This window comes from Malania oleifera, chromosome 7, assembly GCF_029873635.1.
Source record: "Malania oleifera isolate guangnan ecotype guangnan chromosome 7, ASM2987363v1, whole genome shotgun sequence".
Classification (NCBI taxonomy): domain Eukaryota; kingdom Viridiplantae; phylum Streptophyta; class Magnoliopsida; order Santalales; family Ximeniaceae; genus Malania; species Malania oleifera.
Genome location: NC_080423.1, coordinates 62,790,548 through 62,808,651, shown reverse-complemented (window position 1 = coordinate 62,808,651; position 18,104 = coordinate 62,790,548). Strand labels below are relative to the sequence as shown.

Below are 18,104 nucleotides of genomic sequence, written 5' to 3'. Positions count from 1 at the left end.
TCGGTGAGTCCTTTAATAATTTTGTCGACGAACTTCCTCCCTTGTCGATGAATTTTAGACTATCCCAAAAACCCTTCTTGGTATTTTCTTGTTGACGAGGCGTGGCTTCGTCGATGAGGCCTACTTATGAGCTCGTCGACGAACTCCTTGTGTTCATTGACAAGGCCCTGTGTAAAATTTCTAGGTTATTCCATCCAAAATGCAATGTCGTCGATGAAACTTGCTGCCCCCTTCTGTTTCTGTTTCCATTTCCCTCTCTCTTTAATATTTAAATATCATTATTTTTCGGGTCATTACAGGTGAATTCTAATAAAAAATTAGGACCTAAATTAAGCTTTGAAAGGGCTTCGGCCAACCAAACATAGGGCGATAAAAGTGCCTCCGTCGACTGATCTGGTAGAAAGTCAACACGCTAATTAAGGCTCGGGTGACCAGTCCAGAATTGAACGTACTGTCCACGGTCGACCGAACCTGAATACTACCACTTTTTACCAGCCCCGCCCACCCGAACTTATAGTTAAAAATTACCCCGGGCGACCAAATTGTTAAGCATGACAGACGGAATCCTAGACTGGGCAACCGAACCTACGAAGGTTTGGTTTTTCGCCTTGGCTTTAGCCGACCAACCTTTGGCCACGGTAAACCGAATGGAAAAAATGGCTCTGAGCTGATTGGAGTGTTCGAGCAACCGACCCTTGGGGCTGAGTGAACGAACCTCTCGGGTTGCCAAAAAATAACTATAGTAATTGGGGTTAAAACTCTATTAAACATTTTTGAAAATACCAAATGAGTCCCCGATGGTTATATTTTTGTCAAAAGCTATATATACCCTTTCATTTGGAAAAAAATTGCATGAGATTAAGACTTTGATTAATAAAAAATTCTCTGAAATTTCTTAAGCCATTTTTTTTTTTCCATACAAACTTAAAAACTCCATTCGTACATGTTCCTATTGAAAAATTCCTTTGTTGAGAGTATCTTGAGATAATCCATACTGTTACTATAAGCTTACACTCTCATATTCTTTGAATGAGATTGATTTTTATCGAGAGTAAGCTTGAGTCTTCCCTTGTGATTTTATTCATAAGTTTTCTTTGGGAAAACTTTCTAGGGGTTGTGAGTCTTCCATTCTTGTTGCAATATTCAAGGGCTTGTATTGTGATATTGTTAAAAACATTTTTAACAAGCTAAATCCAAATATCTCTCATACTTATTTGAAAAATTATTTTTGAGATATTTGCTTGTGCTTTTGAGATCTTTGAGTTTGTGACTTGTGATTGGTATATACATACATATCTTGACTCAAAGGTTCATTCATATAACACACTCTCACATATTACTAGATATATTGACATTATCTTGAGAGTAGTTATATTAAACTTCATTGAGCTTATAAATCCTATCATATTGAAGTGCATTGCTTGTATTGGTACATACTTGCTTATTGGAGAAGCATTGATATTGTACACAAAATTTGTATTGCTTATCTATTGTTTTCTTGGCGTGGCCTGAGGGGGTGTTGATCTAGCTCGTAAGGATTGTTTGTAAAGGTTGGGGTCAACCCTTTTAATCTAACTTGGGGTTCCCCTTGCCTAGTAAGGAAAGGGTGTTGTATTCGGTGTCGCTCCACCCGCAAGTGAGTTTTAGTGGAATCTTCAAGCTTGCGAGCGAGAGACGGGGATGTAGGCATATTTGTCGAACCTCGATAACACATCTGGTGTCATCTTTACTTTATATGCTCTACTGTATTGTGCTTGCTTGTTTAGTTTGTCTAGTGTAAATTAATTTCAGTTGCATCTATTGGTTTATTTTATATATGCTCGAGATTGACTCTAGGTTTGTGAAATACTGTTGCTAGATAGTTGACCTAGGTAGAAAAATTTTAAATATCTAAATCACCCCCCTCTTGGGTTTATACTAAAGTCGAAAATTGGTATCAGAGTCAGGTTGCTTAGATTTAATCATTATTCTACAAAAAAGATTATAATGGCTCATGTTAGTGTAACTCTTTTTGCTGAGGGACACACACGTCCTCCTGTTTTTAGTGATGTGAACTACACTTTATGGAAACAAAGGATGCACATTTACCTTCAAAACATTGATTGGAAGTTGTGGAGAGTGGTCTTTAGAGGAAATTATATTCCCATGAAAACTGTAGAGGAGGTTAGAGTACCTAAGGCTGAGGATGAATACACTGATGATGACATACAAGCAATAAATGTAAATGCAACAGCTTATGAATAATTTATACTGTGCACTTGATGCAAATGAATTCAATAGGGTTATGGCATACACAACAGCTAGGAAAATATGGGATAAATTAGAGATAACTTATAAGGGCACTAGAGATGTTAAGGATAGTAGAATTGACATGTTGACTAGTGAGTATGAGGCATTCAATATGAACACTAGTGAATCCATACAGAGAATGTACCCTCGTTTCACTCATATCACTAGCTCATTACATGCATTAGGCAAAACATATCCCACATATGAAATGATTAGGAAAATTCTTAGGGGATTGCCATCTGTTTGGGAAGCAAAGGCTACTGCTATAGCTGAGGGTAGAGACTTAAAGGCAATGACTCTAGATGAATTAATAGGGCCACTTATCACATACGAGATGACTATTAATGAGAGATTGAATGAGCAAAATAGAGTAAAGAAGGTAATTGCATTAAAGGCATCTACTAACACCTCTAGTGAATGTAGTGAACTAGAATTAGGAGAAGATATGGCTATGCTTACCAAGAAATTTAATAGGTTCTTTAGAAAAAATAGCAAACCATCTAGAAGGTTCCGGGGCTCAGCATCTGAAAAGGGAGAGTCAATCAAAAGAAAATAAAAATCAAATTCTCCCACATGTTATAACTGTAACAAAGTCGGGCATATCAAAGTAGACTGCCCATTGTGGAAAAAGGAATCAAGGAAAAAGAAGAAAGCAATGAAAGCTAGCACATCATGGGACAAACATAATAACAGTGATTCAGACACACACTCTAGTGACTCTGAGGTTGCTAACTTGTGCTTGATGGCACACAATGACGAGGTACAATCATCTTGTTCTTTATCCTCTTACTATTTTGATGATGATTCCGATTCTGATAGCATGCCTACATATAAAGAACTGCGGTATTAATATATTCGTGTCTCTAAATTGCTAAATAAGATGACCAAGGAAAATGATGCTTTGAAAAAAAAATGTGAAAATTGGTTAAAACTTTTTGAAATTGGAAGAAAGTCCCATGCCGCATCTCTTAAAGAAAAGGATATGAAAATTGTTGAGCTTGAAAGAAAATTGGAGGATAGCTCCAAAATTATTTATAAATTTATAAAGGGCCAAAACAATTTTGAAAAACTTCTTTGGGCCCAAATAAATTCGCTTGATAAAGAAGGTCTCAACTTTAATGGAATTGAAAACGTAAGACGAAATTATCTTTATATGGGACATTTTACTCGTAAATCAAAAACCCACATTCCACCAAAAGAATCATTTAGGCAAATGACATGTTTTAAATGCAAACAGAATGGTCATATTCAATTTGATTTTCCATTTAGAAATAGAAATGTGAAATTAAGAAAGTATGGAGAGTCAAGCACTAACCCCTTTGGACCCAACAAAATTTGGAGACCAGCATCAGTTACTTAAATATTTTTTTAGGTGTGCTTAAGGTTGTCCTCATCTAAGGATAAGTGGTACATAGATAGCGGCTGTTTATGACATATGACTGGGGACAAGGCCAAGTTCGCGTCCATTGCTCCCAAGGAAGGAGGGTTCGTGACTTTTGGGGACAACGCAAAGGGCAGAATCATCAGAGTAGGTAAGGTTGGTAAGGAACCATCCCTTGTCATTGATAATGTCTTATTAGTTGATGGTTTAAAACATAGCTCACTAAGTATAAGTCAATTGCGTGATAAAGGTTATAGAGTGTCCTTTGAAAACGACAAATGCATTGTTGAAAATAAATTTGATAACAAAATTTTATTGCTGATTGTCACGAAAATGTTTACACCACTAGTTTTGATAACTTAGCTTCACAACATGTAACATGTTTTTCCGCTATAAATGAAGCAAGTTGTTTGTGGCATAGGTGTCTAGGGCATGCTAGCATGGATCCATCAAAAGTTGTGAAAAAGGATCTTGTTAAAGGCTTACCAAAAACACCTTTTATGAAAAATAAAATTTGTGATGCATGTCAAATGGGTAAGCAAACGAGATCAAGTTTTAGGACAAAGAAAATCATATCTACTACTAGGCCACTTGAAATGCTGTACTTAGACTTATTTGGTTCTAATCAAGTTCAGAGTCTAGGAGGAAAATTATATGCATTTGTAATTGTAGATGACTATTCTAGGTTTTCATGGGTACTATTTCTTACACATAAAGATGAATCATGTGAGCAATTTATTAGAATTTGTAGAAGAATACAAAATGAAACAGAGGTACAAAATAACACACATTAGAAGTGATAGGGGATCAAAATTTAAAAATGAAGGCATAGAGAATTATTGTGACCTAGAGGGTATATCTCATAATTTCTCTGCACCTAGGACCCCACAGCAAAACAATGTTGTTGAAAGAGAGAATAAGTCCTTGCAAGAAATAGGTAGAACAATGCTTAATGAACATAAATTAACCAAATATTTATGGGCCGAAGCAGTGTGCACTGCTTGCTACATAATGAACGGAGTCTTAATTAGACCCTCTCTTAATAAAACTCCCAATGAATTATGGAATGGCCATAGACCAAACATCTCTTACTTTCATGTCTTTGGTTGTAAATGCTTTTTGCTTAGGGATAATGACTCGTTTTGAGTTGTCCTCGAAGTGTAGAAGTGTCAAGTTGTATAAAGAATGAGTCCAGGATCGTATTCCACAGGGACCACTGAGTATCAAAGTATTTCTGAAAATTTAGTGAAATCCTGTTGCTGTAAAATGTGGTTTGAAAATATTTTTACTCCTTTATGATTTTGAAAACAGTAAACAAAATGGGAGGTATTTGAGAAAAATGCTAAAATGTGGCTAAACCTTTATCGAATTTCCAAAAATATAAACCTACTAATGCAACCAAACTAAACAGATTAACTGAAACAATTCACCAAACACCTGGGTTACGAGTTCAACGTCTGTTTGCTTTCACCGTTTACTAATTACCTAGGCCTTACTCCTCTTCTTGTTAATCCAATCAAGGCATTAATGAGATGAAATTTTATTACTAAATCTCGAGTAAATTTGCAACATCCGAACGGGAGAAAATAAAAACTCTCATTAAGTGTCAACCGAATTTCATGTAAAAATTAGTTGATGAAAATCCTAAATTGAATCAAGGTTTTGAGGTGCCTAACATCAACAACAAAATAAGAAATAAGAGCTAGTGATTTATCAACGATGCTTCAATTTTCGGTTTTAACCAAATAAAATTTTATCAATAATATCATAGGAGAATTAACAAACCATGGAAAACAAACGACATTGACCCACAACCCGAGTTACTGAACTTAGCCACTCATGCTTGCAATCCATAATTTTCGGGTCAATTTAATTCCACGGTGGCTCATTGCATCAATAAAACGAAAGACAACAATTAAAACAACTAATTATTTCAATATTGAAGCATTCAAGATAACAAACTGAAAGATAAGAAATTAAATTAACCTAATAAATCACTGAAATAACAACGTAAAAATTAATATTTAAACCCACCATTAACTACTCAAATAATAAAGTGAAGAAAAACACTCAATCTAATATTAACCTAAATAATGTATTGAAACAACCATAAAAAAAAAATATTAAACAAGAGAGAAAGGAAGAGAGAGCCCGTTTGCGGTTGCTATGCAGTTGGAGTGGAGTTGGTGGATTCAGGTGATCTGCAGGAGGCTGTCTGGTTGCTCTTGGAAGCTGGAGGTATGGCCAAGAGGAAGAGGTGATGCAGCTAGTGTGGTTGGCTGTGGCTGGTGCTTGGATGGTCTGCAGAAGATGGCTGGTTCGCTTGGCCACTGCTGGAAGTTGGTCTGGCCTGGAAGAAACCTCTCGGGTAGTGGCTGTCTGGTCTCTGGTGGTGCTATGGTCGTGTGTCTGTGGTTGCAACAACTCTAGCTAGGCTTCACGGTGGTTAGTGGCTCACGGCCAGTTGGCTGGGAAAAAGGAAGACAGAAAGGAGAAAGGTAGGGGAGAAGAGAGGAGCAGGGCCGAGTTTAGGGAAGGATAGGGAGAGAGGGTGTGTTGGGGCACAACACGAATAGGGGAGAAAAAAAACAATAAATAGAAAGGGGAGGGGGGCTTCCTTATGACCCACATCCTAAGTCCAGCAAGTTGACCCGACCCGACCTACATGGCCGGGTCACATCGGGTGAGATATATATATATATTGTTTTTTTTTTTCTTCTCATTTTTATCTCTGCGAACATGGTCTGTTTTGACTCTCCTAGAGCCCGTTTCTCTCAAAATTCAAAATACAGAAGTTGTAGATAATCTTCTCATCTTTATCCATAATTTCAAATCATCTTGATCGGAGCTTGGGCGGGAAAGTTATGTGCAATTTACGAACTGATGCCAGTTTTGGCTCCCAAGAATTTTCTTACTATACAAAATTGCCAAAAATTCATAAATTGTTCCATAAAACTCAAAAATTATAAATAGGGCACTTTGTTAAAATATTGGGAGTAATTAGGCATTTAATTAAAAATATAAGCCCTAATGACCAGATTAAGATGCTTAATTATGTAGTTTAAGTGCGTAATTGCACCCCCCAACTAACGTTTTGCTAGTCTCTAGTAAATAACGTGAATGCATTCAAGCCAAGGGAGTGGCAACTAAAATTACAATACTTATGAAAATTACATGCCATGAAAATATGTTTACTGAGTTTAGGAACATAGGACATAGATTAACCCAAGTTAAGTGTCAACTAAAAAATTTATACACCATCTGGTAACTCAACCAAGGTAATGGAGTGTAACATAGCTCATGTGTACAAGAAAGGATCAGAATTCCAAGATTGACTACCAATAGAAATTAACGGTTTTAATCACAACAATTAGTTTAAGACAACCGCATGGTCTTACTCTAATTCAAAACCATTATATTGGCGGCTTTCACACTATTACACTTTAAAGACAGTCACTTTCTTGATTAGTTTGGACCCCGGTAGTAGGTAGCCGTTTCTAGTGCATAAATGTACAATGGTGGCTTTCACGCTACTACGCTTTAAAAGGTACCCGCTTCTTATTTAGTTAGGACCCCGGTAATAGGTAGCTCTTTCCAATACACAATTGCTTCCCTCCTTTTCTTTTTTCTTTTTTTTTTTGATTTTTTTTAATTTTTTATTTTTTGCAATCAATTCCTGGCTTGTTTCTTATTTTCATTTGCTACAAACTTATTTTTAGCCATTAGTATATGGTTCATTAGAGTCCCAAACAATTGAAGTGTATATCGGCCAAAAATGGTCTAAGGTTGTCGTTCTAAGTTTTCTAACCTATGTAGTGTGTGTAGCAAGACTTTCAACCTCCTTCCCTTCGATCAAACTAAGTGAACTGGATAAAAATCTCTTTTGATTTGAACTTTTGATTGCACTACATCCTACATGTTTCATATCCTAAAAAAAAAAAAAAAGAAAAAAAAAATGGCATGTAACATTCACAAATGAGGAATTTAGCACGCTTTGAGCTCCATAACAGTTGCAAATATCACATTAAAACTCTTTCACATGAAGACACACAATATCACATGCAAATGCTCTCCCCCCGAACTAAAATGCAATATTGTCCTCAATGTGAAAGCATAAAGGAGATGGAAAAGATGATAATGAGGGAAGTAGAAGCGTACCTAGGTGGAGAAGTAAGACAAAGAAAAACTGAAACTAAAGGAAAATGTACCTATCAATAAACTAAAAATAAGACAGAATGAAATAAAATGAAAACAAAGGTAAGAAAAACATCACAGTGTGTCTGGAGGAGGCTCGGGAGGAATTTCTTCTGGTGGGTGTAGATTTATAAATTGAACTGGCGAGTCTCTAAATTTGAGTCGCCACAATGAGTTAGTTTTTTTATCTACACAGAAGTGATCTTTGAATAAATCAATACTCTCCACAATATTAGACAACACATTTTCAAATTGTCTTTCTTATTTTAATAAGAAAGGATCCTTATCCAGTATAGTTTCAAGGAAATTTACTTCTTTAAGAACCGGTCTTTGAGGAAAAGTTTTCAGAACAGTTACCTTTGGTTCTTCAGAAGAATCAACAATAAAATTTGTACCTGGTTCCTTGAAGGTTAAACTCTCACCATTCTGCTCAACTTCTTCATCTAGTGCACCAGTCACCTTACTACTGCTGAAATTTGCTTTAGCATTGCAATCATTGACGTTTGCTTCAGCATTGCAATCATTTGAGTAGTCAAATCAGTGCCTATCTCATTGATGGATTGAGAAATTTGAGAGTTGATCACATTTTGGCTTGCCATGAACTATTGCAAGCTAACAGTTAACTACTATATGAGATCTTCCATTTCCCTTCTTTGCATTGGAGGAGCCTGATTTGCAAAGTAAGAGGGTCCCGAGCCTTGGCTAGCTGCTGCATAAGGAACGTATTGACTTTGTCCCTACGGAGATGGCCCCACTTGGTCATTTTTCCAGCTGAAATTTGGATGACTTCTCGAACCTACATTGTAAGTATCAGAATAAGGTTTAGAAGAAATCTCAGAAAACATATACACAGGGTTAGATTGATCAAGAAAAACTTCCTTAAAAGCAGGAATAATTGGACATGCATCAGTCACATGCCCTGGATCCTCACATATACTGCATTTTTTAGAAGATGATGGTAAAACATGCATTTCATTTACCTTCTTAAGCTCAATGGAATCTAACCTTTTGGACATCAATGCAAGCCTAACATTCAAATCATCAACTTCTTTCAATTGATACTTACCACACCCACTAATACATTTTTACTTTTCAGATCTATCATACACATAAGAGACATCCCAAGATTGGGCGTTTTCAGCCAAATAATAAATATAGTCAAAAGCTTCTTCGAGCCCTTTATTAAAAAACTCACCATTGCACATTGTTTTTACAAATTGCATCATCTTTGGTTGCAACCCCTCATAAAAAGAATTGATGACCCTCCAATTATCATACCCATGGTGAGGACATGCATTTAATAGGTCTTTGAAACATTCCCAACACTAATAAAATGTTTCCACATCCTTTTGGAAAAAATTCATGATTTTTCTTTTCAAAGCATTAGTTCTTTGCATGGGAAAAAAGTTATTTTAAAACTCAGTTTGCATTTCTTGCCAAGTCCCAATGGATCTTGGTCTTAAGGAATTCAACCAAGTTTTTGCCTCGCCTTTTAAAGAAAATGGAAACAATTTCAGTCTTATTATCTCTTCCGTGCATGTTCGATCCATGAATGTGGAGCACACTTCTTCAAACTCTTTGATATGCAAATATGGGTTTTCAGATTCAATGCCATGAAAAAGAGGTAACAATGGAATCATCCTAGGTTTAAAATTAAAAGCATTTGCATTCAAAGGTAGAATAATGTAGATGGGGTGCTGGACCTAACATGTTGCAAATACTCTCTGATGGTCCGATTAGGGTTCTCCCTATCATGATGTTCATTCTCAGCCATGATGCTATGAGTGTCAAATGATGATTCAAGTGATTCAAGTGAAATAGGAGCACTCGATGATTAGATGGATGAGTCTGTCCTAACCAGTCTAAATGTGTTATTTCTAGCCCAGCCAGACATAAAAACTCAGTATAAACGCAATAAAATAAAAAGAAAAGCAAACAGGTCAAAAGAGAGGAAGTAGATATCACCCAGGATGTGAAGACGTTCATAGGTCTATAAACACCCTCTTTGAAATATGAGAAACACTTCGATGACACCAATTGGTCCCCGACAACGGCACCAAAAACTTGACTCGTTCTGAGTTGTGCTTCCAAGTGCAGAAGGGTCAATTTGTATCAAGGATAAGTCTAGGATCGTATTCCATAAGGACCACTGAGTATCAAAGTATTTCTGAATTTTTAGTGAAATCCTGTTGCTATAGAATATGGTTTGAAAATCTTTTTAGTCTTTTATGATTTTGAAAATAGTAAATAAAATGGGAGGTATTTGAGAAAAAATGCTACAATGTGACTGAACTTTTATCGAATTTCCTAAAATATAAACCTACTAACACAACCAAACTAAACAGATTAACTGAAACAATTTACCAAACACTCGGGTTACGGGTTCAACGTCTGTTTGCTTCCACTGTTTACTAATTCCCTAGGCCTTACTCCTCTTCTTGTTAATCCAATCAAGACATTAATAAGATGAAATTTTATTACTAAAGCTCGACTAAATTTGCCACATTTGAACGAAAGAAAATAAAAACTCTCATTAAGCGTCAATCGAATTTCATGTAAAAATTAGTTGATGGAAATCCTAGATTAAATCAAGGTTTTGATGTGCCCAACGTCAACAACAAAACAAGAAATAAAAGCCAGCAATTTATCAACGATGCCTTCAATTTTCGGTTTTAACCAAATAAAAAGTTTATTAATAATATCATAAGAGAATTAACAAACCATGGAAAACAAACGACATTGACCCACAACCCGAGTTACCCAACTTAGCCACTCATGCTTACAATCCACAATTTTCAGGTCAAATTAATTCCACGGTGGCTCCTTGCATCAATAAAACGAAAGACAACAAATTAAAACGACTAATTATTTCAATCTTGAAGCATTTAAAATAACAAACTAAAAGATAAGAAATTAAATTAACCTAATAAATCACTGAAATAACAACGTAAAAATTAATATGTAAACCCAACATTAACTACTCAAATAATAAAGTGAATAAAAATACTCAATCTAATATTAAACTAAATAATGCATTGAAACAACCATAAAAAGAAAAAAATTAAACAAGAGAGAGAGGAAGAGATAGCCCGTGTGCAGCTGCTACGCAATTGGAGTGGAGCTGGTGGCTTCGGGTGATGTACAAGAGGCTGTATGGTTGCTCTTGGCAGTTGTTGCTGGTGGTATGGCTGAGAGGCAGAGGAGTTGTTACTGGTGTGGCCGACTATGGTTGGTGCTCGGATGGTCTGCAGAAGATGGTTGGTTCGCTTGGCCGCTGTTGGACGTTGGTCTGGCCTAGAAGAAACCTCTAGGGTGGTGGCTATCTGGTCTCTGGTGGTGCTGCGGTCGTGCGTTTGTGGTTGTAGAAACTCGGGCTAGGCTTCATGGTGGCTGGTGGCTCACGACCGGTTGGCTGGGAAAAAAGGAAAACAGAAAGGAGAAAGGTAGGGGAGAAGAGAGGAGCAGGGCAGAGTTCAGGGAAGGATACGGAGAGAGGGTGCACTGGGGTGCAACATAAACATGGGAGAAAAAAAACAATAAATAGAAGGGGGAGGGTGGGGGGGGGGGGGGGGGCTTCCCTATGACCCGCATCCCAGGTCCAGCAAGTTGACTCGACCCAGCCTGCATGGCCGGGTCACATAAGGTAAGATATATATATATTCTTTTTTTTTTCTTCTCATTTTTATCTCTTCAAACATGGTCCATTTTGACTCTCTTAAAGCCTATTTATCTCAAAAATAAAAATATGTAAGTTGTAGATAATCTTCTTATCTTTCTCCAAAAATTTGAATCGTCTCGATCGGAGCTCGGACGGGAAACTTATGTGCAATTTACGAACTGATGCTGGTTTTGGCTCCTAGGAATTTTCCTACGAGAAAAAATTGCCCAAAATTCATAAATTGTTCAATAAAACTCAAAAATTATAAATAGGGCACTTTTTTAAAATATTGGGAGTAATTAGACATTTAATTAAAAATGTAAGTCCTAATGACCGGATTAAGATGCCTAATTACTCAGTTTAAGCGCCTAATCAACTAACGAGCACCTAGGAAAGTTTGACTCGAAATCAGATGAAGGAATTTTTCTAGGTTATTCACTTAACAGCACGACTTACAGGTATTTAATAAAAGAACATTGACTGTTATTGAGTCCATCCGTGTAGTCTTTGATGAGTATAATCCTTTTTCTAAAAGGGTTGAGGAAGATGATATTGAAATTAGAACAGGATTAGAGAAGCTCTCCATTGAAAATAATATAGATACGAATTCAGATATTATTGATAAATCAATTGAAGATAATAAAGTTGAAAATGAGGTTCAGGAACTACCTAGAGACTGGAAATTTATTGGGGACCATCCTTTAGAACAAATGATAGGTGAACCCTCATGTGGTGTTGCCGCACTTTCTTCCTTAAGAAACTTGGTTAGTCAATTTGCATTTTTTTCTCAAGAAGAACCTAAAAATATTAAGGAAGCTATAGAGGATGAATCATGAGTACTATCTATGCAGGAAGAGCTAAATACGTTTGAAAGAAGTAAAGTCTAGACCCTAGTTCCTTGGCCTGACGATCACACTATTATTGGAACCAAATGGGTTTTTAGAAACAAAAAGGATGAAAATGGTGTAGTAACGAGAAAAAAAGCTAGGTTAGTAGCCCAGGGGTATAATCAAGAGGAAGGAATAGACTTCGAGGAAACTTATGCTCCCGTGGCTAGGATGGAAGCCATTCGTATGTTACTTGCATATGCTACTTTTAAGGATTTTAAATTATATTAGATGGATGTTAAAAGCGCTTTCTTAATTGGCCATATAAATGAAGAGGTCTATGTAGAATAACCACCAGGATTTGAAAACCATAAATATCCAAATCATGTATTTCGATTGTCTAAGGCCTTGTATGGATTGAAACAAACTCCTAGAGCTTAGTATGAGAGGTTTAGTGGTTTTCTTCTAGAAAATGGATTTACCAAAGACAAAATTGACACTACACTTTTCATTAAATCTAAAAATGATCACATGCTCCTTATACAAATATATGTTGATGATATTATCTTTGGAGCTACAAATGATGAATTGTGCAATGAGTTTGCCAAATGCATGCAAAACGAATTTGAAATGAGCATGATGGGTGAACTAAGCTTCTTCCTAGGACTCCAGATTAAACAAGCCAAACATGGGACTTTCATATGCCAATAAAAATATATTAGGAACTTGCTGAAAAAATTTAATATGGAAGATGGTAAAATTCTAGGAACTCCTTTGAGCTCTTCCACTAAACTTGACATAGATGAGTAAGGTGTTCTTATTGATGTCAAACTTTTTCATGGCATGATTGGTAGTCTCTTGTATCTTATAGCTAGAAGGCTTGATGTTATGTTTAGTGTTTGTATGTGTGCTACATTTCAGGCTGCACCTAAGGAGTCTCATTTGTTAGCAGTTAAAAGGATACTTAGGTACCTTGTTGGGATTATTGAATTAGGATTGTGGTACTCTAAGCGTACTTCATTTGAGATTGTTAGTTACACGGATGCTGACTTTACCGATAGTAAAGTAGATTGAAAGAGCACTAGCAGCACTTGTCATTACCTAGGACAATCTCTGGTTTCTTGGTTCTCCAAGAAACAAAATTCAATTGCCTTATCCACAACCAAAGCTGAATATATTGCCGCTAGAAGTTGTTGTGCTCAAACGCTTTATATGAAGTAACAACTTTTGGATTTTGGCTTGCACTATGACACTATTTCAATCAAATGTGATAACCCTAGTGCAATCAATATCTCAAAGAATCCCATCTCACATTCACGAACCAAACACATTGAAATTAGACATCAATTTATCCGTGATCATGTGCAAAAGGGGGATATGACACCTGAGTTCGTGTGCACTAATGAACAGTGGGCTGACATATTCACAAAACCTCTTCAGGAGGATAGATTTATATAGATTAGGCGTAAATTAGGTCTAACGCATAATAGAGGTGCCACCTAGAAGTATGATTGAGTGCATAATGAGGGGGACCTACTTAACTTAGAAAACTACGACTCTGAAATGATAAATAATTCAATTATAAATATACTTTATACTTTGTGAGATCAATTTTATTATCCATTTTGCACTTCATGACTATACTATCTTTTGGATGTTGGAAGTAATGTACTTATTATATAAACTGTTTTGATTCATACTGGACTGCTTGAGTTGATTGATGCAAATATTTTAAATTATTTGTTGAAATCAATTAGGTCATTGATATACATATTTTTTTTAGGGAAATGCTCTACTTTCAAACGACATGTTGTCGAAATTTCTAAAAATCTTCCCAAAACTATATCTTGTATTTGAATGACTAATATCCATTGCATGCTTATAAGCTTATAACTCTTCTACCTTAGCCCTTTTGTTGATGCCAAAAGGTGGGGAAGTAGGCAAAGTTGGGTAAAGAATTTGATTGCATGATTAATTATTTGTGTCTTCCTTTCCTCATATGCTTGAGCTTTATTATAAATTCCTTTATGCATATTCTTAGGGGGAGCCTTTCATGGTAATACGCATTTTTTCTTAAAGTATTTGTCATCATCAAAAAGGGGGATAATGTTGACCTTATAGGTCATATCCTGTTTTGACAATGAAAAATATCTTTGTATCTTACCTGTGCCTTGAGTTTGTGTGCAAGACCATTCTTAGCACAAAATGGCAAAGATTCAAACAAGGTCATAAAGAACTCAAACCATTCTTAGTAGGAAATGGCAAAGATTTAGACAAAGCCATAAAGAAATCAATGCTCACTTCATATGGCGGCGTTTGGAGAAGCGAAGGAAATGAAGACCAAATAATTTCATTTGTATTTGTTGTTTAATTTATTTGGGTTTGTAATATGCTCTGTAATAGTTAATGCATAATATGCATGATAGGTTTGATTAGCTCAATGACCATGGATTAACTTTAGGTCCCCACAAGCACTTCATGGAAAATCCCCTTTGACTCAAAAGTTATAACTATGCTTATAGGGGTTAATTCTAATAAAAAATTAGGACCTAAATTGAGCTTTGAAAGGGCTTCGGCCGACCGAACATAGGGTGTTAAAAATGCCTTGGTTGACTAATCTAGTAGAAAGTCAACACGCTAACTAAGGCTTGGGCGACCGATTCAGAATTGAACGTACTGTCCACAGTCGACCAACCTTGAATACTAACACTTTTTGCTGCCTCAGCCGCCCGAACTTATAGTTCAAAATCGCCCCGGGTGACTAAATTTTTAAGCATGATAGACCGAATCCTAGACTGGGAGACCGAACCTACGAAGGTTTGGTTTTTTGACTTGGCTTCAGCCGACCGGCCTTTGGCCACGGTAAACCGAATGGGAAAAATGGCTATGGGCTGATGTGAGTGTTCAAGTGACTGACCCTTGGTGCTGGGCAACTGAACCTCTCAGGTTGCCAAAAAATAACCGCGGTAATTGGGGTTAAAACTTAATTAAACTTTTTCAAAAATACCAAATGAGTCCTCAATGGTTATATTTTTGTAAAAATCTGTATATACCATTTCATTTGGAAAAATTAGCATGAGATTAAGACTTTGATTAACAAAAAATTCTCTAAAATTTCTTGAGCCATTTTCTTTACCGTACAAACTTAAAAACTCTACTCTTACACATTCCTTTTGAAAAATTCCTTTGGTGAGAGTATCTTGAGATCATCTATAAAGTTACTATAAGTTTACACTCTCATATTCTTTGATTGAGATTGATTTTTATTGAGAGTAAGCTTGAGTCTTCCCTTATGATTTTATTCATAAGTCTTCTTTGGGAAAACTCTTTAGGGCTCGTGAGTCTTGCATTCTTGTTGCAAGATTCAAGGGCTTGTATTGTGATATTGTGAAAAACATTTTTAACAAGCTATATCCAAATATCTCTCATACTTATTTGAAAAATTATTTTTGAGATATTTGCTTGTGCTTTTGAGATCTATGAGTTTGCAACTTGTGATTGGTACATACATACATATCTTGACTGAAAGGTTCATCCATAACACACTCTCACATATTACTAGATATATTGAAATTATCTTGAGAGTAGTTATATTAAACTTCATTGAGCTTATAAATCCTATCATATTGAAGTGCATTGATTGTATTGGTACATACTTGTTTATTGGAGAAGCATTGATATTGTACACAAAATTTGTATTGCTTATCTATTATATTCCAAGCGTGGCCTGAGGGGGTGTTGATCTAGCCCGTAAGGATTGTTTGTAAAGGTTGGTGTCAGCCCTGTTAATTTGACCTGAGGTTTCCCTTCCCTAGTAAGGAAAGGGTGTTGTATTCGATGTCGCTCCACTCGCAAGTGAGTTTTAGTGGAATCCTCGAGCTTGCGAGCTAGAGAGGGGGACGTAGGCACATTTGCCGAACCTCAATAACACATATGGTGTCATCTTTACTTTATCTTCTCTACTGTATTATGTTTGCTTGTTTAATTTATCTGGTGTAAATTAATTTTAGTTGCATCTCCGGTTTATTTTATATATGCTCCAGATTGACTCTAGGTTCGTGAAATACTGTTGCTAGATAGTTGACATCGGTAGAAAAATTTTAAATATCCAATTCACCCCCTTTTGGGTTTACACTAAAGTCAAAAAAATGCCAAGGCATGGTATCATACCTTGAAGCCCGGTTCTATTTGATTTTTTTTGGAATGGAGTAGCAGTTCACTAGACACTTCATCAACAGCTGAAGGATAGCAAAGACCTTGGCTCATTTGATAAGCCTTGTTCAAGGAAAAAGAGAAACATTAAATAAATTTGTGCACCGTTTCGTCAATGCAATCCTAGAGATTCAAAACCTAGATCATGGAGTAGCGGTAATAGCCTTGACAATGGCTCTCTAGCCAAGGGTTTTATTGAATTCACTAGGAAATAAACCCCTAGTCAATATGAGAGTGCTAATGGCATGAGTTCAAAAGTATATTAACCTAGAAGATGTTATGACCACAAAAAGGAGCTGAACCGACCTGAAAAGAAAGGGCCCAACAAATAAGCACCGCTTATGAGGCTCAAAGACCAACTTATTTGATGAGCACAACTCATAAGGCAAAACAAATATTGAGTGCCCAGCAGAATGACCCAATTGATGAGCACAACTCACGAGGCCTAAATACTTGCCCAACTAATAAGAAAAACTCACGAGGCTAGAAGAAATGACCCGACTTATGAGAAAAACTCATGAGGCCTAAAGAAATGATCAAATTGATAAGCAAAACTCATAAGGCCAGAAGAAACAATCCAACTGGTGAGCAAAGCTCATGAGGCCTGAAGAAACGACCCTATTGATGAGCAAAGGTCATAAGGCCTGAAGAAATGGCCCAACTGATGATCAAAACTCATGAGGCCCAAAGAGAGAGCCGAAAAGATGTGCACAACTCATGAGAGATGAAGAACCAACCCAATAGACGAACAAAGCTCATTCGACATAAAGAAACAACCCAACAGATGAGAACAACTCATAAGGTATGAAGAAACGATCTAATTGATGAGCAAAGCTCATAAGGCCTATAGCCCAAACAGATGAGCACTGCTCATGAGGCCTGAAGAAATAGCCTAACTAATGAGCATAGCTCATGAGGCCTATGAAATCCAACCAAAGAGCTGCTCGAATCATGAAATCCAAACCAAGAGCTGCTCGAATTAAAAAATTCAACCAAGAGGCTACTCGGTTTAAGAGCTGCTCTGATTAAAAAGCTGCTTATATTAAGAAGTCCAACGAAGAGGTTGCTTGGATTAAAGAGCTGCTTGGATTAAGAAGTCTAACGAAGAAGCTGCTCGAATTAAAAGCTGCTCAGATCAAAGAGCTACTTGGATTAAGAAAACCAACAAAGATGCTACTCGATTTAAGAGCTACTCAGATTAAAGAGCTGCTTGAATTAAGAAGTCCAGCGAAGAGGCTACTTTCATCGACGAATAAAATTATCAAATGAATTGTAATTACAATTAAAATGATTGAAAAAGAGATATGAGTTAATATATGTTCTAAAGTGGAAAATATCATGAAAAATATTAATTTTAAGTAAAACAATAAAGAGTTTGAAATGGAAATCAAGAATAGAATTCATTAATGGACCTAGTGTATCTCGTTTATTTTAGAAGATGCTATGCTGCCACTCGGACTCGAACTGAGATGCTCTAGCACTGCCTCCTAAGAGCAGCATGTCTACCGATTTCACCATAGTGGCTTTCTCAAAATCATATAGA

At 36.4% G+C, this 18,104-nt stretch overlaps 1 non-coding gene across 1 annotated transcript; it reads left to right on the top strand.

Moving 5' to 3' along the window:
* The first annotated feature begins 9,139 nt into the window (after window positions 1-9,139).
* Window positions 9,140-9,247, top strand: LOC131161147 (small nucleolar RNA R71). The gene has a single exon (XR_009138305.1). It is a non-coding gene; the product is annotated as a small nucleolar RNA R71 (small nucleolar RNA).
* The last annotated feature ends 8,857 nt before the right edge of the window (window positions 9,248-18,104 follow it).